This window comes from Corythoichthys intestinalis, chromosome 13 (genome assembly GCF_030265065.1).
Source record: "Corythoichthys intestinalis isolate RoL2023-P3 chromosome 13, ASM3026506v1, whole genome shotgun sequence".
NCBI lineage: Eukaryota > Metazoa > Chordata > Actinopteri > Syngnathiformes > Syngnathidae > Corythoichthys > Corythoichthys intestinalis.
The window spans coordinates 12,460,179-12,485,544 of NC_080407.1; the positions used below are offsets into that span (position 1 = coordinate 12,460,179).

The 25,366-nt window shown below is 40.7% G+C and overlaps 1 protein-coding gene across 2 annotated transcripts in view; it reads left to right on the plus strand.

The window, feature by feature from the left end:
- The first annotated feature begins 205 nt into the window (after positions 1 to 205).
- atp2b1a (ATPase plasma membrane Ca2+ transporting 1a) overlaps positions 206 to 25,366 on the plus strand; it is a 140,500-nt gene continuing 115,339 nt past the window's right edge. For both annotated transcript variants that reach the window (XM_057854063.1, XM_057854065.1), the window contains exon 1: positions 206 to 224. The gene's annotated coding sequence lies outside the window, so the exon portion shown is untranslated. The remainder of the gene's footprint in view (positions 225 to 25,366) is intronic.

The window sequence follows — 25,366 nt, forward strand, 5'->3', positions numbered from 1 at the left end:
ATTATGTGCATGTTGTGTTTGTGTGGCGTTGCCAGGGAGCGCTCTCTCCGCGGGGATATGCGTGTGTATGTTTGGGATAAATGAGTATAGGAGGCTGTGTATTTACCCTTCATGACAAAATCATTTTGTTGACTGTGTGGAAAATCAATGGCTCTGTTTTTCTCCCTCAGTGGCAGCAACACCACCACAGGGCGGCGCTCTGGATCAACACCCCCACAGAAAAGGTGTGTATTATATATTACAGTAAAAAGTAAATCATTGCAGTCTCTTCCTGTTTGGGGGTGTGCAGTGAAATGCCCTGCAGAGAAGTGTGTGAGATGAGTACGGTGTGTGTGTGTTGAGGCGGGGGGATTTTAATAAGGGTGCTCAAATGTTGTGATTCCGAGTCAGAGGAGAGATTGACTGCAATTACATTCAACATGGCAAACACACTCTATACACACTGGGGTTATATTTAGCCCCCCTTCGTCAAAATCCACCCCCACCATCCAGGAAAAGGAGACAACACAGGAGCTCAGAGGGGGAAAAAATGCTTCCTTCATCCTCACATTTGCACCTGCCGTCACTCCCGATGAGAATCCACTAAAATCACTTACACTTGAATGGAAATTCAACCTAAATATTGCTTCCTGCCCACACGCTAAATGAGGTAATCGCTATTTTAGTTACACGGCCCACAAGTTTCATGTAACGGGGTATGGATTTGGTGGGGGAAACTGTAGCTGAGTGATGAATTTATAGACTATCTGCATTGATTTATGCACTAGTACTGCTAAAATTAACTACTAAGACATTTGTATCTCAGTATGTCCTTGTGCATTTGTGCTATTTGGACCAGTTGGCAGTGAGAGAAAGGAAATGTGAACAATAATATCCATCCAGCAGGACCAAAATCTCATCATTTTTCACCAATGACTCCATCCCTGTTTGGTGTGAGTCAAGTATGAGTAAGAGATTGTATAAACGCAACGCATCCCAATGTCGAACGTGTCACTTTGACTTGAGCATGGTTCGCGTGAGCAGTGCCAGAAGAAAGAAAATACAAAGAACAAAACAAAATCATTAAAAAACAGACAAAACTAATGACACACCAAACATAACAAGAATAGTCAAGGCTACTGTATTTTCATTATGTCCCGCACTTGAGTGGCTAACTACAACAACACATACTCTCCGAAATCATTACATTTTATCTTGGGAGCTGGAATTCACTCACAGCAGGGGATGCTGAGGATCCTGTTGTGTTTTTCTTTTCCATAAACCGCCATTTCGGTCCAAATTTGTCATGCTTGCGCTTTCTCTGGCAGGGACGAGAACCAAAAGTGGTATTTGCCATGTGGCAAAATGGATTCTGCTATGTGGCCATTTTTTTTTTTGCCATGTGGCAAAATGGATTTTGCCATGTGGCTTTTTTTTTTTTGCCATGTGACAAAATGGATTTTTCCATGTGGCATTTATTTTGCTATGTAGCATTTTTTCTTTGCCATCTGGCATTTTTTTTGCCATGAAGCAAAATTAATTTTGCTATGTGGCATTTTTTTGCCATGTGGCAAAATGGATTTTGACGTGGCATTTTTTTTAGTATATGTGTCAAAATGGATTTTGGTTTGTCGCATTTTTTTTTATGGTATATGGCATTTTGCGGGGTTATATGGCAGATTTTTCAGGCCATGTACTGTACATCCATGCCATTGACGGCTATGAAAGTCCAAATTTTCCATTCATTTCAAATGGCAGAAGAATATGTGTGGCTGTGATTTTTTTACCATACACTTACCATTTCAGCGCATTAACATTCAACTGACACCCAAGTCAGGCTATGCCATTGACGGCTATGCACATCCCAATTTTCCATTGATATTAAATGGCAGAAAAACATGTGGATGTGATTTTTGACCATGCACTTTACATTACAGCGAGTTGAATGTCAATGCGCTGTAATGGTAAAAAATCACAGCCACACATGTTTTTCTGCCATTTAAAATGAATGGAAAATTTGGACGTACATAGCTGTCAATGGCATGGCCGTGCACGGTCTGCAAAACTGCCATGTACCCCAAAATCCATTTTGCCACATACCAAAAAAAAAAATACTACATGCCAAAATCCATTTTGCCACATGGCAAAAAAAATGCCACGTGGCAAAATACAATTTGCCACATGGCAAATACCACTTTTGGTTCTCGCTGTCTCTCCTTTTTTCTCCATACAAGGCATGCACAATGGCAGTACACATGCATACTGGATAGTTTACGTACTCCTACTAGGCTACTACAAAGACAGCGTTCTAGTTCACCTACAGTGTGTGTTGGAGGTTTTGTCCAGTATATAAAAACGCCCGTGAATTATAATGCAAATACCCGCAGCTAACATATTTGAAGTCCAATAAGCCTTGGGTTAACACCCACTTTTCTCAACACTCAAATAAATTGCACACGAATATCCAAAAGCGCTGTGCAGCAACAACAAACAATAATATGGATACAATGCAAGCTATTTAAAGTTTTCCATGGTCTAAATCTGTAGCTTGCTGGGCACTATTATAAACTATCATAATCATCTACATTTCTGACCATGAATTGAATCTGAGAAAATGTTGCTGTTTTTGCAAAAAATTGCTTCTTCGTTTTTTTTTTTTCTCTGTCAAGAGTTAACGTTTCCGTTCCAATGGCGCCTTATCCAACGTGACATGGTAACAAGCAAGGGGTCAGTTGGTGACCAAGTTATTAACAAAAAAAAAAGTTTTACAACACATATATTTTATCCACAAAGTTAAGTATGCTATTGTTTCAATATGTTTTATTTATTGATTTATTTTTAACACACTCACACAAAAAATCGCACACCGCGCCACAGCATTTTATAGACAAGTTTCCGAGGTACTTCCGCATTTCTACTCGCGACTTCCGTTTTCGTACGTTCTCTAACTAAATCAACCATGGAGCTGGAGTGGCATCACTCATCAAATTCCTTCAAAATTTGGAACTACTGCATCCATCTGCCATCATTACGACATTTGAGGATAACATGTTCATGAAGGTGGATGTGGAACCAAGCACGTGCCACCACGTGTTTATGTATCCATGTTGCCGCTGTGTTATGGAAGGTACAGTATGTTCTTCTTATCCCTGCATTTTCATGTGTCCGGTGCTCCAAAAAAACTAAAGCTTAAATATTCCGCATGAAACGACTTGTTGTCGTTGAAATTGTTATTTCGATGATGATTGTAGTACTACAACTACTATACTGCTGTGGCTGCAACACATGCTATTGCTGCTAGCCTGTTGCTAATCAGTAAATGTACAATACTCTGATGGTTACATTAAGTACAATTTGACTACTATGAAGAAATGGAAAAGAAACGCTCATCTTCTCCAGGTCATACATGGGCTTCTTACCCTTGAATGCATAATGCAAGTGTTACAAGTTTTTGTTCGTTTGTATAAAGGTGAAACACGCTGGGAAGACGACTTGATGTGCCTCACAACAACACTTAATGTACGTTGATGGACATATATCGAGACTACGTGCGTTCTACTTTGATGATGGAAGGCTCGACTTATGCTCCACTTTCATTAATATTTTTGTAATTTATAAATTGTGATTTTTTTTTTACCTCTTTTGCACATGCATCAATTGTTTTGAATAAAACATGGAAGACATGGAATCATGGTGTCCAAAAAGTTTGATTGCGATTAATATCTGCAATAGAAAAGAATGACATACAATTTTTGTTTATATGTACACACCTTGTAGTATTTCCTTTTAACAACAAAATCTTTGTCAGCCCTTCTGCATTCGGCAAATGTAATATAATCTGTAATTTCATCTCCTTTTGGTTACTCAAGTGGCTGGCGTATCAATCTCTATACCTCACTTCAACACAGGCTGACAGGTTGTTATAATTTTGTTCACAATTGATCAACAAAGTGACAAGAACAATCATACAATCTCATCTACGTCTCATCTACGTTGTGCTGAATCCATTTATGGGGATTACGTCAGTTCCTCTGCTTTAATTTTGCAGTTTTAACTTTGTCAAAACACTGCTTACTTCAACCGTAATTTGGACCTGAGCACCAAGCGTGTGAAGGTATGTAAAGTATCTCAGCCTGAACACGACAACATTGAATATTCCCTATTAGGTCTGGCACCCCTGCTGGGAGCAGGGAACGCCCTTTTTTACTAGACAGGCTCCTCCTCCTCAGGAAAAAAAATCAATTGACCTCAAACCTGCATCAGGGGAGCCTTAAGACATGTGTTCAGGTGCCTGATGGAAAATATTCAGGTTTTGTTGAAGAGGAGGGGTCCAAACAGGAACATGAAAAGACCATTGCGATTTGGTCTCACCACAAATTTTAACTTGCCAGATATACAAAGTATCTGCGCTAAACTTCCCGTGCTTGTTGATAGTCGAACTCTGAAGGGTCCTGTAGGGGTCATTTGCATCAACCCTACAGCGCCAACTAGTCGCAACAGAAAAGATTTTTCAAAAAGGCCTTTCCTATTAGGTTTTTACAACATAGAGCAATGAAATTTGGGGAGTCGATACCTTGTGCAAAACTGCTCCAAAAAGTCTCTTGCACCCATATTCCAGACCCAAAAGGAAATCGGGTATTTTGGGTGGAATATGAAATGTTTATCGATTTACAGGGTGCACATGTGAGACCTTGGCGCCTCGGGAGTTAGTTGGATCCTCCTAAAAATTGTTGAGACTGTTCATGAGACAAATGAGATCTTAAGTTATCAAAATGGTGAATTTTAATTCACGGGCCTTTTGAGGTATCGTTGAAGCAGAGAGGTCCAATAGGAAAGTCAAAATCACCGTCGCCATTTGGTCTCGCCACAAATTCTGAGCATTCAGACATACAATATACGTATATGCGCCAACCTTCCCGTGCTTGGTAACAGTCGTACCTTGAAGGATCCTGTAGGGTTAATTTGTATCAACCCTACAGCACCAACTACTGGCAACAGAAAGTCACTCATTTTTCTTCCACAACATTGTAGTTTGAAGACCTTTTGTAATACTACATTTTAAGGACTATGTCCAAATTTCTCCGTCTGTTCTCGTGACCACCATTTGTTCGCCATGAAGAGGAAGTACATTTTTTCTGGGACTTAGGGAGCTTACAGCGCCACAGAGTTTGGCGCACTCTGTCGAATTGGCCCAATTACAAGATTCATTCTTGTTTTCAATCAGGGCGTTGCTGCACAGTTTATTAGCATCTCCTTTTTTGAAGTACTCCACAACAGGGTTTTTTTCTCCTAGGTGTGTGAATTTCTTTCTCATCCCTAAAAAAGATGCGCCTTTCCAGCATGTTAGGTTCTCATTATAGGATGAGAAGGGAACGATCTGCCACCACCCCAACCTGCGTGCCGTCTCAGTTTGCGTGACGTCCGAGTTGCGCCATACTGCGATGGCCCGTTCAGTCCTGCTTACAGGGCTAGTTCGTGTTTTTTTTCTCTGAACCGGAAGTTCGTGGCAGACATTTTCCAAAATGGCGCCGTCCATATTTCTCTCAGGAAACTTCTATAAAATAGAATTTTGTGCATTGTTAAAACGGAATACCTCTACCATCCTCTAGAGGCGCTATTAACACATTATCCTTTTTTGTTTTTGTGTTTCTCTGCCCCCTACCTGCTTGGAGAAAGGACCAAATAGATTGTTTAGAAGTCATTGTTAAAAGGTGCCACTTATACTGTGTAATAACGCTGACCAACGACTTCCATAAATTGCACAACATCCTGTTGTCAAGGAGCTAATTTTACCGTGTTTATCCGCACTCACACATACCAGCATCCTTAGGGAGTCAGTGCTAAGTTTGGGTGCTGCTAAGTCTCCTCGCGAAACCCAATCCGGCTCATTGTCCTCGGGACGCAAACACCAAACACCTCGCTTGTGACATTTGGAGAAAGACTGTGCGACCGTTGCCGATTTAGCTGTCGGGGATGTCCGCGCGCTAATTGAAAGTTCAACACGAGTTGCCGAAGCAAACCGGCGGCTGGGTGTGAGGTGTTCATCACCGGAGGGACAGCAAAGGCGACAACTTCGCACTTCTTGTCTCAGGGCAGTTCGTTTTTTGGATGTTGGTCGAAAATGACTAATGATTAGCGAGGGTTTTAAGAGTCAGTCTGCTTGAGGTCATCTGGAAGTTACGCGAAGCTCTAAATTGGTTCATCCATATTGGCTGCCAGCCATGAATTTAAATTAGTTTATGACTAGTAGACGTCTTCCCAGTTAAAACTGATTGGACGTCAGTCACTGTCAATGGTAGCTTATGACTTAAAGTGCGTACGACAGGAGAAAAAAAGTCTAAATAGCATTATTATGTGAATTAGAATCATATTTTGAGACGATTCGACTATATACAACAATTTGGCAAAGCGCAGATGACGAAAAATTAGTCTTTTAATCTGCCGGTTAGCCACGCCTACCATTATAGGGCTCTAGCGTCCCCAACAGGTTGATGACGTCGGCAGGAGAATGGTTTCATCTGTTTTACTATTCAGCCCATTTAGGGGGAATTATTCAGAACGAGGAAAATTCAACGCCGCAAAATGTCATTGTTTCAGTCTCTCTACTCCAATATTTTTACAGGATATTCTTTTTATCCAAGTATTTTTCCCCAACAGCTAAATAAATGGTATGGTGATGACAAATAGCAGTCTTGTGCTAAATGGAATATGAAATAATAAGAATGCATTTATTCAGTATGACATGTCAAAATTACTCCATAATGGTCAAAACTGTCGACTTCACCTTTACTGTCGCACCTCCCGAACGATATTTTATGCCACCGTAGTTAGTCCGGCTTTTGTCATTTCCCTGCCGGCTTCAGAGAATCTAAACAAACCAAGAGGCGTGACAGCTAGCTGACATGCTAACCCGAACAGAGTGATGTTTCAAAGTCTTCCAAGTGGAAAATCACACGTAACTAGCCCGGATCATTTCACTCGGCGGCGGGGTTGCTGATTTTCCTCGCCGATTGGCAACCTGCCCGGCGGCGAGCAAATTAGAACTCGTCGTTCCCCTGCTGAGGGCAGAGGGCTTGTTTTGCGGGGAAGCAGTTGGACAATGACCACCAGACAAACCGGCCGACATCGGAAGACAGCGTAGCTGCCAAATGGTCAACATGAATATGGGAAAATAATGCTTTACTACACGGCGAAGACATAAACAGCGAGAGAGTGATAGGAGAGCGGCTGCAGTTGTTGTGCAGCTAACATGACAGAATGTGTCTGAGGAGAGCTACATGCCCATCCATGTTCAATTGGAGGTAAATAGTCCTTTATTTAAAGAAAGTTTGGAGTGTTTACTTTAGGGCTGTCCCAAACGACTAATTTCCTCCCGATTAGTCAGCTGACTATTTTTAAGATTAGTCGACTAATCTAATCAATTTTTTTTTTTTTTTTTTTTTACTACTTTATTTCACCTCTTTAACAGGAGTCAAAACAAATCTTACTCTTTTTGTGGTATGTCATTGTCTATATTGTTCTAAATGTTAAAATGATTTCCAATATCCCGGACAACCATTTTCAGAATACTTTGTGTGAGTTCAGACGCTTTTTCTGGTGTGCATTCCGCATTTTTAAGGGAGGGGAAAAACTGTTCAACCTTTGTTTGTTTTAACCTGAAAATAGATAAAGTAGAGGGCACACTGAAATATTACCACAATTATTTTGAATGAAAGGCACACATACTCATAGTAACAAAAATTAAATATATAGTATTAAATTTATAGTATACTACAATATGTATATACACAATAATACTTTATAATATAAAGTAACTAACATTAGCATTATTTTTATATTATGTATATACAGGATATATGTATATATTTTCCCCTATTGGGAGCTTCCATGATCCGAATAAATTTAATAATAATTTAAAAAAATATTATACAATTTTATATATATGTTAATTATTTTATTAAATAAAAATGCACGTTGATACGTCGCAAAGGCAACTTCCATTAAAAAAATCGTTAGAAAGTTGTATGGATTTACAATCCGCTAGCTTGTTGTTTCTTGAAATTACACTTGGGTGACGACGCTTCAAGTGTTCGTTCATAGCCGACGTGCTACCGTGGTATGGGAGCTCAGCTTAGCAAAGAGTACACACGGTGGCACCCTCCATATTTTCCTTGAAATAATTCCAGACTCTGGTTATTCTGGTCCGCTTTATTGGCTTTATGCCGCTTTCACGTGTTACCAATTCTGCCCTTTTTGGTAATTGGCGGTGTTTTCAACTCCTCGTCGTAGTGAGGAGTGAACTAGCTTGTTGTCGTCGGTTCGTCCGATTTCCTCCTCAGGAAGGCGGCGGCGAGCATAAAAACACCGAGAGACGTCGGGTGGCTCTTTATAGATACAATGGGGAGAACAAGTATTTGTTACACTGCCAATGGGAAAATCCATTGGCAGCGTATCAAATACTTGTTCTCCCCGCTGTACTTTTATTGACCAAAACAAAAACGTGGGGGATGCAGCCACTCAACTCCGCGCTACCCGCGAACTTTTCCAGCTCACCTCTCTCGCTCGCCCACTTTCTTCCTATTTTCTCAATCTGACAATGGCGGTCACATTGAAATAACAGCGGCCCCCTTGGGGGTGCCAGTAACAACCGCTTGCATCGCGAGCGCCCGCCATTCTAAATTTTATCCGCATGTAATTTTTTTTAAACCCGTCATTACCCGTCGACGGTATGTTTTGCCTTTCGATGCATTTACGTCATTGATGACGTCGACAACGTCGACTGGTCAGGACAACTCTAGTTTACTTTGTAATCGCTGTATTCCCGGCCATTTTTAAAACAAAGTTGCAATTTCTGATCGGGTGGAAAATTTGACAGAACACTGGGCACATGAAGAGGACGATAATCAGAGTATAGTGCTCTCCCGGCGGGGGGATGTGCGACAAGCCCATTTGACATAATACAAAACACGATGTTTACTCGCTTCCTCGAAAGTCCAATAGTCCCACAGTAGTAGGGCCTGTTTTTGCCAATATCCACTGGTGAATGGGAACCTTTTGAAACCCCAAAAAGGCTCACACGCCTCTCCCTGGTGCAGCAACATTTTTCTGCAGCCGTTTGGCTGGTATGATGCGAAAAATAAACAAATTAATCCGCAAAACCAGCTGAATCTGCAGTAGTTCTGCATACTGTAGTATTAGCTGTATACTGAAGATGACTATCCCGCTGACGTAACATTAGAAATCTTTGTCAAAACAGGAAGTCGCTCATTGTCATGGAGCGGGATTCAAAAAAACTAAATAAATACACGATCGCTTCCACACACATCCAAGCGGTCCATTTCATTCAGGAGCATAAAATACCGCGGAATATATTAAATAAACACATGCTTTTTGCTGTCATAGGCACTTTTAAGAGGAATAAATAGTATTCCTTGTTTGCGATGAAACATGCTGTGCCCAACAAGCCATCCTTTTATTCATCTAATGAATTACTCGGCTGATGACAGAAAACAATTCCAGCGTATAATCACCAATCAATTAGTGTTTACTACAAAGTTGCAAGGAGGAGCACAAATATCGCTCGTTGAATTACACCTTGCAACATTTGGGGCGTGCGCGACCGTCGATCAATCCCTCGCCGGCCGCCCCGGTCCTGCGGCGGTTGCCATGGAAACAGTCCACTTATTCCCATGATCAATCCTGGCAATTACTTGTGTCGCACCGCAACCGGTTTTTGTTTTTTTTTCCACCAACTTCGGCCTGCCCGCGTCAGAGATTATGTCATCAAAGTGACACCTACTCATTTATTTTCCATTTTAGAGGAAGAGAGTAAAAAAAAAAAAAAAAACCACAGGAAATTAAGAGTTTATAAAAGATTTGCTGTTTTTTGAGAGCTCTTAATGGGTATGTTTGTGGGCAGATCATTAAAGATCAACAGCAGAGTTCGTCTGTGGGTAAACATTGGTGAGTGTCGACAAGACGCGTCAATAAAAATGGATCACGCCACACGCCGCCGACTGTTTGTTTAGAGTCATGTTTGCCCGGTGCGTCACGTCCTTCACCGGCCACATTTATGAATTCCCCACGTGCCCTTGGGGGAGGTCACTACTGTTCGCCCAATAGATGAAGGATCATCACTCGGTGTTAGTGTTAAAAATAATAATAATACAAAAAATATCTTATTCCCAGGTAACGTATGCTGAATTAGAGCGCAGCCTTCACAAAGGCTTTTGAAAAGGCGGCACATAATCGAGTGACGTTAGTAGCGAAAAAGACAGGGGGGGAGCTGACTTTATTTGCCAAGGTAGGGCGTTCTATTCATCTAGCGAGAGACTCTGCGTTCCCTCCAGAGAGCGAGGAAGAATGCACTGCTGTCTTTATTAGGAAGATGGCTTTCATTCACTCGCTGAATACCTGTCGTGATTGCTCCTTGAATAAGTGCAACAGGCTTGATTTACTAGCCCTTACAAAACGGCCGTGCGCAAATCTAGCCGAGGAACAAGCAGTCGCTCTTTGGGACCGCTTTGAAGCATCTCTTGATGTTGATTGACAGTGGCCCTCAATGTGTAAAATCAATTGAAAATGCATGCAACTATGTTCAGGGTAAAGAAATGGCATAAAATGGTCTCTTCGCAATAATGGACTTGCTGTGTCTTCGTCAGCTTCGCTTCTCGAGACTTTTCCATAGGTCCAAATGGCCTTTTCTAACCAAAATGGAAGATTTCCTCAATCCTTTTTGGCATTGCTTCTTGAAATCTTTGAGTGGGTCGACTTTTGATTGATTTTAAATGAATGTTGACACGAAAGCGATATCAGCACAGAGCAGTCAATGTACAGTCCCTGACAAGTCTTGTCTCTTATCCATTTTGTAGAAACAATTGCTAATAACCTGACTTTTAATTATTCAATTGGTTTCAGAAATGGCTCATATGAAAGCTAAGACCTTCCCAAATGATGTTGAATGTACAAAAACTGAAAAAAGATTTATCATTTAATGAAGACAAAGTTTTGATGCCGATCGGCAGATACTCAAACTAAAACGATCGGGATCGGATCGGGAGCAAAAAAACATGATCGGAACAACCCTACTTCAAATACAAAAATATGTTACATAACATAAGCGAATTAACTAGTGGTGCTGTGAGATCCAAATTTAATATTTTGTATGCTTCCATGGGCTTCGGCAAGGATTCATACAATTTATTGATGAAGTCATCAGGAACATCAAAGAAAGCAGTCTTGCATGCCTCCCAGAGTTCATCACCATTCTTGGGTTTCGTCTTCCATGCTTCCTCATTTATCCTACCCCAGACATGCTCAATGATGTTCATGTCTGGTGACTGGGCTGGCCAGTCCTGGAGGATCTTGATTTTCTTTGCTATGAGGAACTTTGAGGTAGAGATTGAAGTATGCGATGAAGCAGAATTTGTCCCTTTCTATGTTTAGGAATGAAAGAGGCAGCTAAGATTTGTTGACATTTCAGACTATTTATATTGCCTTCCACCCTGGAGAGATCTCACACACCCCAGACCCCCAGACCAGGATTTTGCCACCACCAAACTTCAATGTTTTCTGAGTGAATCTCAGATCCATGCGGGCTCCAGTAGGTCTCCTGCAATATTTGCGGTGACTGTGGTGTAATTCAATGGAAGATTCATCTGAAAAATCCCCCTTTTGCCACTTTTCCAGCATCCATTCTTTTGACAGGCTGTGGGCCTTGGCAAATGCCACACGGTTTTTTAATTGTCTGCACCCTGAGAGATCAGCAGGCTGCCTCTTACATTCCTAACCATAAAAAGGGACAAATTCTGCAGTAGGATGGTGCTCCATCGCATACTTCAATCTCTACCTCAAAGTTCCTCAAGGCAAAGAGGATCAAGATCCTCCAGGACTCACCAGCCCAGTCACCAGACATGAACATCATTGAGCATTTCTGGTGTAAGATGAAAGAGGAAGCACTGAAGACGAAACCCAAGAATGTTGATGAACTCTAGGAGGCATGCAAGACTGCTTTTTTTGATGTTCCTGATGACTTCATTAATAAATTGTATGAATCCTTGCCGAAGCCCATGGAAGTCATACAAAATATTCAATTTGGATCTCACAGCACCACTACTTAATTTGCTGATGTTAAGTAACATATTTTTGTATTTGAAGTACATTTTTTGTTCAATTTTCAAACTTTCTGTAGGCGACAAAACCTTTGTCTTGCCAAAATGTGACCTTTATGTCTTCATTCAATGATCAATCTTTTTTCAGTGAAACAAATATATTTTTGTACATTCAACATCATTTGGGAGGGTCTTAGCTTTCATATGAGCCATTTCTAAAACCAATTGAATACTTAAGTCAGGTTATTAGCAATTGTTTCTACAAGATGGATGGGCGACACGACTTTTGTCAGGGACTGTATTTGTGCCATATGTCACGTTCTCTTTCTGCAACAGACTAACCTGATTAGACAGTGTAGTGTACATCAGTTGAAATTCTCTTGAGGACTTGGAAGCGGTGGCCATGGCGACGCCAGCATTTGTGGTCATTGCTCTATTTTACGCCTACCTTGGGGATTGCTCCACTTCTTATTCTTAGCCTTCACTCTTGATGTCTAAACATCATCCGTCATTTCGACCTCAACGCTCCGCGCAGTCCTTCAACCCCGACTCGCAGACACGAATGTGGGACTCGAATGCGCATGCGTAGTATGGTTACGCCGTCCATTTGATTTCCAAACGCGCCCGGATGAGGTCCCCGCATGAGGTACACACAGGCGCCCTTGTGAAGTGACATCATGCTAGGAAAGGCCCCGTCGTCTATTGATTTCTGCCATCCATTTCCCTTTGTAGCGCAGCAGCGCCATGGTGACATGTGAAGACACCCCCGCCGCGTGCAGATTAGCAACCTTGAAATAGATCAACCTCGATCACCTACTGTATTTTCATTTTGTCCTTTCCATCTCCTGGTAGAGATTGTGAGGAATTATGGATTACTATTGACTGAAACTGTTTTATGTTCTCTAAGGATTAAATGTCGTAGAACATGTCTGTAGGGACAGCACTAGAAGGGATAACACTGTAAATTCGTCCTGGATCGGTTGCTGAAAAGAAAATCATTCAGACAGTATCTTAAGAAATCATCTTAAACAATATACAGTGGGGCAAATAAGTATTTAGTCAACCGCCAATTGTGCAAGTTCTCCTACTTGAAAAGATTAGAGAGGCCTGTAATTGTCAACATGGGTAAACCTCAACCATGTGAGACAGAATGTGGGGGAAAAAGCAGGAAATCACATTGTTTGGTTTTTAAAGAATTTATTTCCAAATTAGAGTGGAAAATAAATATTTGGTCACCTACAAACAAGCAAGATTTCAGGCTGTCAAAGAGGTCTAACTTCTATTAACGAGGTCTAATGAGGCTCCACTCGTTTTCTGTATGAATGGCACCTGTTCTGACTTATTACAAAATTTTAGACCTGCACCAGGCTGGGAAGACTGAATCTGCAATAGGTAAAATGCTTGGTGTAAAGAAATGAACTGTGGGAGCAATTATTAGAAAATGGAAGACATACAAGACCACTGATACTCTCCCTCAATCTGGGGCTGCATGCAAAACCTCACCCGGTGGCGACAAAATGATAACAAGAACAGTGAGCAAAAATCCCAGAACCACACGGGGGGACCTAGTGAATGACCTAGAGAGAGCTGGGACCACAGTAACAAAGGCTACTATCAGTAACGCAATGCCCTGCCAGGGACTAAAATCCTGCACTGCCAGACGTGTCCCCCTGCTGAAGCCAGTACACGTCCTGGCCAGACTGCGGTTCGCTAGAGAGCATTTGGATGATCCAGAAAAGGACTAGGAGAATGGGTTATGGTCAGATGAAACCAAAATAGAACTTTTTGGGAGAAACACAGGTTCTCGTGTTTGGAGGAGAAAGAATACTGAATTGCATCCGAAAAACACCATACCCACTGTGAAGCATGGGGGTGGAAACATGCTATGGGGCTGTTTTTCTGCAAAGGGACCAGGACGACTGATCTGTGTAAAGGAAAGAATGAATGGGGCCATGTATCGAGAGATTTTGAGTGAAAATCTCCTTTCATCAGCAAGGGCATTGAAGAGGAGACGTGGCTGGGTTTTTCAGCATGACAATGATCCCAAACACACAGCTAGGGCAACAAAGGCGTGGCTTCGTAAGAAGCATTTCAAGGTCCTGGAGTGGCCTAGCCAGTCTCCAGATCGCAACCCCATAGAAAATCTGTGGAGGGAGTTGAGAGTCCGTGTTGCCCAACGACAGCCCCAAAACATCACTGCTCTAGAGGAGATCTGCATGGAGGAATCGGCCATAATACCAGCAGCAGTGTATGAAAAGCTTGTGAAGAGTTACAGAAAACGTTTGGCCTCCATTATTGCCAACAAAGGGTACATAACAAAGTATTGAGATGAACTTTTGGTATTGACCAAATACTTATTTTCCACCATGATTCGCAAATATATTCTGTAAAAATCAAACAATGTGATTTATTGTTTTTTTTTTTTTTCCACATTCTGTCTCTCATGGTTGAGGTTTACCCATGTTGACAATTACAGTCCTCTCTAATATTTTCAAGTGGGAGAACTTGCACAATTGGTGGTTGACTAAATACTTATTTGCCCCAAAAATAACCCCATGTTGGGTGTTGTGAAGCTACATAGCGCAATTGTCATTTTGAACACATTTCTAAAACAAGACGAATCTAATTTAACGGGGGAAAATGTGGATTTAATGATTAAAACCCATTTTCATTTTATTTTGACATGTGGATTGTTGTAATTGACAAAGGTCCGTGGCCTTGTGATGAAACCTGCTGTCAAAGGCGGTGTGTGTGGGCGGTGTCGGCTTTAAGCATATCATCTGTCAACAGACGCACATACACACTATCCTGTACTCAATTTGGCATTGAGGGGACGAGGGGGGAAATGTCAGGTTGGCTGGCGTGTGCGTGGCTCTTGTGTACTGTTAATTGACTGTGGGTGACTTCCACTTATTTTGACATCAGTTGTAAAAAACACCTGAGACCCAGTGTGAGCAGGCAACAAATGAACTCATTCGCTGCCATTGACGGCGATGGACGTGGTATGGATATCCATGGACTGGCAAATCATTCGCTGCCGGCCCTTAGAGTCCATTATTCATTTCTTGGTCATCATAGATTTTGCGCGTGTCCATCCGCTTTGATGCAGAGGACAGCGCGCTAAGAATAGAGGCTGAAATCCCTCCTCTGCTCAACCGGAAGCGGCTATATTTAACTCCTCCAAGTCGGGTTACTATGACAAACGAGGGGCCGCACGTCCCATATTGCATTAGCAGGGCACCGTTATAGACTCCTCCCTGGCCTCAAATGAGTTTGGAAGATCGGATCGATAACGAGGCCCGTCCGCCCGGTGTAATCAAAGGCTATAAAAACACGATCTGGATCTTGGCTCGGCTTCGTCTGTCTTCTGATTTGATCTTCCTACTCTTGTCTGAATATGATAAAATCCTCCAGTGATGTCATTTTTAGGTCGGATGATTCCAGCGTTGCGAGAAGATAAGCTTCCGTCAGGGGAGGGGTTGACTTAGTGATGTAATGTGTGCGTAAAAATATTTGTAGCAGTGCTGACCCGTCAATCAAAAATAATGAGACCTAGATAAATTATTTGATTATTTTTACTGCTGTTGATTTGTTCAATTAACTAATCGTAATCAAAGGCGAGCACATTGTTTTTTTTTTTTTTTGTTTGTTTGTTTGTTTTTTTTTGCCTTCTGTCTGCCTCAACATTATTACTCTTGCAAAGCCAGAATTTTTTTTTTTTCTTTCTTTTTTTGATATAACGCTCATATTTGATTTTATTAGATTTTAAACAATGAAGCCGGGGCCGTATTGGATTTGATTGGTATTGTTGAAGCTCATCTTGCGTTAAATTTGAATAATACGATACCCACGATTCTAGCGGCATGCCAACAGGCTCTATTGTTCACTTTACCGTCTGCCTCCGTGTATTTTGGAGACAAAGTAATTGAGAGAAATCAGATTACGTTAGATCAACACAAAGGATTATAATGCTAGGTCAAATCTCGAGCTCGGGCGCCCGCTAATCCGTGCCAGATTACGTTTTTTAAAAAAGGAGCCTCCGCCATGATGTATGTTGATTCTGAAGACGATCCACATGGACAAAAACAGAGTTATCGTATACAATACCAAGCTACGAATAGTTAAAATTGTGAATGCATTAATGCAGGTGACCAAACTAAATAGCTGTTTCACGATGGATGCTAACATATTTAAGGAGAAAATAATTGCTAAGCAACAATCATGTAAAAAAATTGGACAACCTATGGAAGCCTGTGTGTTTTCTAACATATTTGGTATCGAGATATCGTTTTAAATCAGGTGTCAATGTTTGAGGGAAAAAAAAATAAGGAACCAATAAGATGCGACCAAAAACTTCCACCATAATAGTGTCTCAGTTAACTCTATGGCTGCAATTGATTGGTCGAAACCAAAGCATTCACAGTCACTTAGTGCTGCAACGATTAATCGATTAACTCGAGTAATTCGATTAGGAAAAAAGCTTTAAATCAAATTTTGCTGCTTCGACGATTCGTTTAAGTGTTGCGTTGTAATGGTTTGTTTTTAAAGTGTTTGCATTTAGTTTTATTGATTTGGGTGGATACACTATCCTCTAGTGGCAACTGTGAATATGACATGAATCATTTAATATAGCTGAATCCAGCTGGTCCCTGTTAAGGCCAACATAAGCTAGGTTTTTGTTTGAGCAAATATGTTTTTAATAAATTCATAATTTAGTTTATAGGTATGTTTAGCCGTTTTTGTGGGAATATGTGTTTGAATGATTTGTTAAGGTAATTTTTAAAAATCGTTAGCATTTTATTTTATTATATTAGTTAGCGGACTTTTTTTTTTTTTTTTTAAATCAAAATCAACAGGAAGTGACCTATAAAATGCCCCGAAATCAACACGAAGTGACTGAATATCAACAGGTAATACCCTGAAATGGCCGAAAAGTACCTTGTTACCTGGCATTGGCTGCCACTGACGGCCATAGAATTGGGAGGGGCCTGTTTGAAATAACTAGGAGGGGTTCATTTGCTGCCAACCTCTCCGTTCAAATGGATTGGACATCTACTAAAGATAAACTTACAGCAAAAGGATGAAGATAGCTTGTTTTTCTGTTTATTAGTTTTGTAGAAAATCCTGAAATGATTTCCAGACCAATGTATGGATAACCGTTGTATCGCCATATTGTGAGATCATCATGAGCTTTGTATTGCAAATCGTATCGTGAGGTATCAAGAGGTTCCCACCTTTAATTTAATATCAATTTTAACAATCTTGAGAGATTCAAGTAATAGAAGTAAAGAATTACAACTGAAAACAAGATTTTATATAACTTTCTGTAAAATGTAATTTAAATAAATGCAATTTCTGTTAAGGAATCATGTAGGACACCCCCACATTCAAACCCACATAAAATGGCTAAAATCACACACTGGGGTATCACATCGGATGCACATGACTAGAACATCATTACCAAGTGTTTTGAAGGAGACTTGCCTTATTTAAAGCTCACATTTAGTTTGGTGTGCCCCTGACTGTTGAAGTAAGAGAAACCACCATGGTGAGATCAAAGGAGCTGTCTGAGGCCTTCAGAAGGAAGAGTGCAGGCGCTTATGAGCAGTGTTGTTAATAACGGTGTTAGAGTATAACAGCGTTACTAACGACGTTTTTTCAGTAGTGAGTAATCTAATTAAGTACTTTTATCATCTTTGCAACGCCGGTACCGTTACTGAGGTTGTAAAGACATGCGTTACTTTGCGTTACTACGTTGGTTGAGTGATGCGATAAAAGTCTGCGGGACACGAAGAGAGAAAAGCGGGATTGGGAAAGAGGGAGTTGTGACGCCATTGCAACGTGATGCTTGGCTGGGTGACTCCAATGATACCTGACTGTAGCCGACGGCCTACAAACTACGCCCACATGATGCTACGCTAGATATCACATGTATATGAACTAGATGTGAACTGACAGACTCGGCTGCGTTCGCAAATGTATAGAGAAGCAGATGCGAAATGATACACTTGCCGGCGTTGGTAAACAGCCGCCATCTTAAAGCAGTAGACTTCTCAGAAAGGCTCTGTTGTAGAGAACCTTCCTAGCGAACCTAAGTAACTTTTTATCTAAAATACTCTGATTTTGGCAAAATCTGGAATCTATCATTAGATGATGAAACCGTTTTAAAACTTTAACGTGTAGGAAGTAGAGAGAAGGGAACTAATGCAATAACGGGAGCAATTTTAACGGGTGATTCACAACATTAAATGACTTCCAAACAAAGCAAAGGTTACTATCTAGTTATCGCAATATCGACAATACCCCTGTGTCTAGTTAAGTTTAGGGCAAAGAATGGGCGAGGGCGAATGTCCCCAAAACCCTTTGAACTTCACATAGTGTGACCTATGTTTTTTGTTTTTTTTTAATGGAAAAAAAAAAACATGAAAAGTAAAAACCAATTACTTTGCCGAGTAACTAATCACTCTTACATTCAGGTAACTGAGTTACTAACTCAATTACTTTTTGGGAGAAGTAATTTGTAACTGTAATTAATTACTTTTTTAACGTAATATTAACAACGTTGCTTATGAGTCTGGTTAGAGATTTCAAAAGATCTCAAAAGAATGTAAAATCAGCCATATCACTGTCCAGAAAATAGTCTACAAGTGGAGGACATTCAAAACAACTGCCAACATGCCCAGGTCTGGCCGTCCAAGGAAGTCATTATTTCATATTCCATTAAGCACAAGACTGTTATTTGTTATGACCATACCATTTATTTAGCTATTGGGGAAAATACTTGAAATAATAAAAAATGCATTTATTCAGTAAGACATGGCAAAATACTCCATAATGGTCAAAACTGTCGACTTCACCTTTACTGTCGCACCTCTTGAATGATATTTTATGCCACCGTAGTTAGTCGGGCTTTTTTCATTTCCCTGACCCGGCTTCGGAGAATGTAAACAAACAAGCGTGACAGCTAGCTGACATGCTAACCCGAATCAAGTGACGTCTCAAAGTCTTATTTTTGCTTTTCGAAGCGAAAAATCCCACAAAACTAGATCATATCATGTCACACGGCGGAGGGGTTGTTGAATGTTTTCGCCGACTGGCAACCCACCCGGTGGCGAGCAAGTTACAGCTCGTTCCCCTGCTGCGGACAGGAGAGCTCGCCGGAAGCAGAAAATCAAACAATGTGATTTTCTGTTTTTTTTTTTCCACATCCTGTCTCTCATGGTTGAGGTTTACCCATGTTGACAACTACAGGCCTCTCTAATATTTTCAAGTGGGAGAACTTGCACAATTAGTGGTTGACTAAATACTTATTTGCCCCACTGTATAAAACGATCGCTTCCACACACATCCAAGCGGTCCATTTCATTCATGAGCATAAAACAGGGCGTGAAAAATGAAATAAACATGTTTTTTTTGTGTCATGCGCACTTTAAGAGGGAGCATATGATTTTTTCTTCGTGCGGGGAGGTCTATCGTTGTCCATAGCAGCAGATTTAACATCTTGGTGACTTATTCCGACCATATTTTCACGATAGTGTATCAAATGGAGAAGGCAGAGCAAGCTTCACATCCCAACACATTAGTGGGCCGGCCCGTGAAGGCGAGCGCGTGTGCGCCTCGTGCACGACGTGCCAGTTCACGCGCGTGGGATACGGCTCCTTAATGCGGCTTGTCGCGTTTCATCACACTCATGTCGCGCCCCCTAATATCAGAATCATAAAGCGGAAAGTTAAAGTCAGGACATGTGATGCAAACATATGTTAATTAATTAATCGGAGGCTATTAGGGCATTAAGTTGCTGCGGTTGAGGTTTGTGTGTGCGCATTTGTGGTTTGCCCGGAGCTGTGTGCTGAGTTCACACCTCACTGAACATCAAATGGATAAATCATTTTGAAGGCTCATTGAGGGAAAAAAGTACACTTATGTTTGTGTTCGCATGTGTGTTGACGGCTATGGAAAAAAAGAACACGCACATAATTGATTGCCGACATGCATGCATTCGGCTCCATTAACATATTGCGGGATTAGGCCGCATCTGTAGGGTAGCATGCCTCGCTACAGCCATACTAAATGATAACATTAGCAACATTAGCGTTATGGGACGATTACAATGTTTAGCTTGGCTTTATCCAGCTTTATTGTATTTTTTAATTTAAATAAAAACCGGAGCTTAGACATGTTTGCGTTATTTCCAGCAAACTGGAAAAAAGGCCTTTATGGTGAGTACCATAATTTTCGCACTATAAGGCGCACCTGACTGTAAGCCACTACCCACCAAATTTGACACGAAAACGATATTTGTTCATAGATAGGCCGTACTGGACTATAAGCCGCAGCTGTCCCCACTGTATTATGAGATATTTACACCAAAAGATATTAACCGGTAACACTTTATTTGACAGCGGCATCATACTACTGTCATAAGACCAAATGAACCACCATGAAGCTTTGAACCTATTGGCTGCAAAGCTTCATTGCTTCAAGAAGCTTCATTTGGCCATCACTGCTCCCTTGGGGGAGAGAGTCAACCTCTGCTGCCACCTGCTGTGAACACTGTTGTTGTCCAATATGCCTCCTAGCATGCATAGCAGTGGCGCAGAGGTAAATTACCTTATTGGACCGAATATAAGAGTGTTTTTTGCATTGAAATTAAACTGAAAAAGAGTGGGTCGTCTTATATTCGCGGTGTAGACATTATACCCATTCACGACGCTAGATGGCGCCAGATATCATTGAAGCGATGTTCTGTCATGACAGATCTCAGCTACTCTGCCCATTCACGACGCTAGATGGCGCCAGATATCATTAAAGCGATGTTCTGTCATGACAGATCTCAGCTACTCTGCCCATTCACGACGCTAGATGGCGCCAGATATCATTGAAGCGATGTTCTGTCATGACAGATCTCAGCTACTCTCAAGTTTAACCAGTTTGCATTATTTTATTGTAATGTTTTCACTTATTCAGATTTGTTTCAAGACTACAGTTACAGTTAGACTTCACTTTGATGGTTAATGCAGTTATTGCAATTTTGTTGTTTTATCACAACAGATTGGTTTATTTACATTTTAAAAACCAGAAGGCATTTACGAATGTTCAGATATTAAGATTTGAATGAGGCAAAATAACATGCTTTTTCTCTCAAATATATTGTTGTAAACATTTGTTTCGGATGTGCTGTAATTATTTTCGGTATAAAAATTAATTTGGTGGTTAAAAAGTCTTTTTCAAACTTGACTCTTGAAAAAGAGGGGGTCGTCTTATAATCAGGGCCGTCTTATATTCGGGCCATTACGGTACAATCAAAATTCATGTTCTGTGCTAATTATTTCTTCGGTTACTGTTCCAGTTGTTTCATTCATTGCTACTTATGGTATTTGGTAACACTTTATTTGACAGTGGTCCCATAATGCTGTCATTAGGCAATCAAAATTATGACATGACACTGTCATGAGCATTAATGAATGCTTATAACAGATGTCATTTAGTGTTATCTGGCAAATGATCTCACTTTTGAATGGATGTAAAAGATCCGAGCTGGACTTAAATGGATTTAGTGACATAATTTACTGGATAAGACTTAATGACATCTGTCATAAGCATTTAGTAAAGCCCCTGATAGTGTCATGTCATAATTATGACGGTCTTAGGGGCCGTTTACGAGGTGACTCTCCGAGAATACGAAATATTTAAAATTGGTATTTGCATTTACGTCTCCATTCGAACAACGTCGTAATTTCCGCATGAAAACGATGTAGTATTCATGCCAGGGCCTAGGGGGCAGTGCAGATTTACAGGGCGACAGAGAATGATGCACTTTGACTCCACCAAGCTCCCTCAGCCCAGAAGAAAATATGCCCGCCCACTCAAAGCAATGGCATTTTTCTTTTGTTCAAAAAGGCACAAAATGGAAACATTCAAAATTTAAAATTATTATTAAAACAGTAAATTAAAGCCGACATTCCGCCATATTTGCTGTTTTTAATGTTTAGTAGCACAATGTGACGTGTACGAGTGCTGACGTTATCGGCACGGTCTCGCGCCGCGGGAGGCTTTGATTTGCATGCCGAGGAAGCCCCCCCCTCAATCCCCCGCAATCGGATTCTTCCACTTTGGAGGCAGGATTCAAAATTTTTCGTCTTCGCCTTCCGTCTTTGCCGACACCATATGCACGCGAGGCGAGTCCACTACTCAGTCATTGCGTCTTTGTGTCGCAGAGTCGCAATGTAAACTACCCCTTATAACGCCGCTGTCAAATAAAATGTTACCTATTAACCCAAATAAATCAACAAATAAGCCGCACTGGACTATAAACCGCAGGATTCAAAATGAAGAAAAACAGTAGCGGCTTATAGTCCGAGAATTACGGTAAGTATAAGTCTGAACACCCCTGTCCGAATACAATATAATATTTTAACACATTTCTAATTGGGTTGCTGAATATTCCAATGGATGAATGATATTGTTATGCTCCCTCATCCTGAACTCAACTGAATGCTTCCCATGAATCCAAGCCAGTCCTGGAATAGAACTTCCAAGGGGCGGGGGCCTGTCACTCAAATCAGCCCACCTCATTCATTGCGTCTCCGTTGTATTTCTGGATCAGCATTTACAGAGAATAGATTCACTTTGATGAGTCAAAAGGCCCGCCGGAGGATACTTGTGATCTATTTCGGTGCAAACGTCACACGGGACTCACGTGCACACTAATAACGCGCCCTTGATGCGCGCTCTTTGTCTCGCAGGGGGAGAAAATAATAAGCTGCACGTGCATGCGTAATAAGGATGGGTGGGCGGTATTTTAGAGATGACTTTATTTCTAGTTTTCATATTTGTAGCCTCTTATGACGTCAGGAAATATGTCTGAATCACTATTTGACCTTTTCTCTAGTTAGAAACAAATTGTTACTCATATTTTATGCAGTCCAGTTTGTGCTTCATATAGATGCACTTTTGGGAGCTGCATGTTGCATAAGGGGCAGTTATCCTACGCTCAGTTATCGATTTTGTAATGTCTGCCATCTGTGAATGAAAAGTATGGAATCACAGGAGTGCTCAAATTAAAAGATAAATAAATGAAAATATAATAGTACATTTTGTCATTGAAAATCCCAAACGGAAAAAAGAATGACAATTTTTGTTACTTTTACTTTTTTCCTCGGAAAAACGCAAACAGAAAAAACAATTGTAATTTTTTTTCTTTTCTTTGCTTTCTCTATTTCTCCATTCATTGTTTTCGCCTATCTCTTTTGCAAGGGCGTACCGCAAGCAACACGTCACTTTTGCTCATTAATATTCATGACGTTAGCAATTGTTGCTAGGCGGGTCAACCTCCCGTTTGTCCCTAATAGTAAATGCATGGAAATAGTGTACGAACGAGACGTTTACTGAGCTAAACCTACCAATTCTGTCCGAAAATGATGTCAAGATGTGGAATCAATCCATCAATTAATCAAATTTATTCATATAGCCCTTTACAAAACCCGAAAGGCCTTCAAAGTGCTTTACAACAAAACATGGCTCAAGATAAATAAAAGGCAGGAAAATATTTTACAATGACATTTAAAAAAATAAAACAATAAATAAAACGAAGACTGCGCATCGCGATAAAAGTTGCAAATAAAACAGAACATACAAATGTTCGCTTAAAGAGATGGCTTGATTTTCAAGGGCTGAAAAAGACGGGAAAAAGTCTATCCTTTACCACCATATGCCCTGTCTTTCTTATATATTGTATCGTCTGGTTGTCTTACGTTTCTGACCGTTCTTGGGGGTAATATACCTTGCTATATTTGTGTAACGATCGCAAATGCTACTCATTGCCAGCCAACGAACACTTTTATTTTTTTTAATTAATAACAAATCTTAATTATATAATTTATTTACACTTCCCCCTTACTAAAGTTGTTGTTTTTTTACAACAGAAAACGTAACCGCAGTGCCAGTCAGATACCATTTTAATTTTTTTTCAGGTCATTCATTGTCAGACAGAAGCAGCACAGCAAAACGCCACGTTAAAAAGATAAGTAAAAATGTTAAAATGGCTTAAATCTTCGTCCTCAGTAGGACCATGGCCCCCAACAAAATGTTTACTGTATATGAAGGTGAATGGCTTCACCTTGCTGGCATTAAACTGGTCTTTCGGCGTCTGCACAATCCATTCTTCACATCTTTTGATTGAAGAGGTGGGGGGTCAGCCTGCTAGTGCTCAGACCATACGCCACACTCTACACCAGGGGTGTCCAAACTTTTTGCAAAGGGGGCCAGATTTGCCGTGGTAAAAATGTGGGGGGCCTGACCTCTTTTACGTAGAACAATATATTTAAGCAAAATTTAGCAAGCCATTCAGTGTGTCACATTTGCTTTATTATTTTTTTAATGAATAATTTCAACAATCTTGCAGCTAGCCTTTGCGGCGTTCTCTTTCGACTCTCGGGCTCTTGCAAAATTCTACAGCTGTGAAATTAAACTAGCTTCATGTTGCTTCAATTTCTCGCTGCTTATCTTCCCTGTAATCTTGTTGTACGTGTCAGCTTCTCTTGTTTGGTATTATCGCCTCACATTGAAATCTTTAAAAACAGCGACTGTCTCTTTGCAAATGAGGCAAGACACAGTTGTTGCGTATTTTAGTGAAGAAATAGTCCAATTTCCACCTATCCTTGAAGTGTCGGCCGTCACAGTCAACTTTTTTTTTGTTGATTGTCGCCATTTTAGAAAATTGGAAGTAGAGGGTCACACGGAGTAATGTTGCTTAGCCCTTAAATAACTGCAACATGAAGCAATTATCAGAGAATCCCAAAATTTGAAAAATAAGGTCCTAATGAAATTGAATTTTCAAATTTGTAAAAAGGAAAGTCCAAATGAATATGTGTAATAAGCACTCTGATATCTATAACCCTTGCTAAATCCTGTTTGTTTTTCTCATGGAACCTGCAGATGCATGTGTCGACTTGCATCCATCATTTTTTTCCCCAAAAAGAAATGTCAAAATTCTAAATTAGTCTGAAAATCATGAAATTTTAGGTGCATCAAATGTGATACATTTGGCAATAAAGGGTTAAAGTGCTGCTGCCTTTTAATGGGTAAATGAGGAGCAGCATTTCGTGTGTAAGCAACTTCATATGCTGGTTGCAGTACTGCTGACCAATTTATTAAGTCTGTGTGCGGGCCAGATGTTGTTGATTTTATGACAGAGGCTGGGGGCCGGATGAAATTTGACCACGGGCCACATTTGGCCCCCGGGCCGGACTTTGGACATGTCTGCTCTACACTCTAGG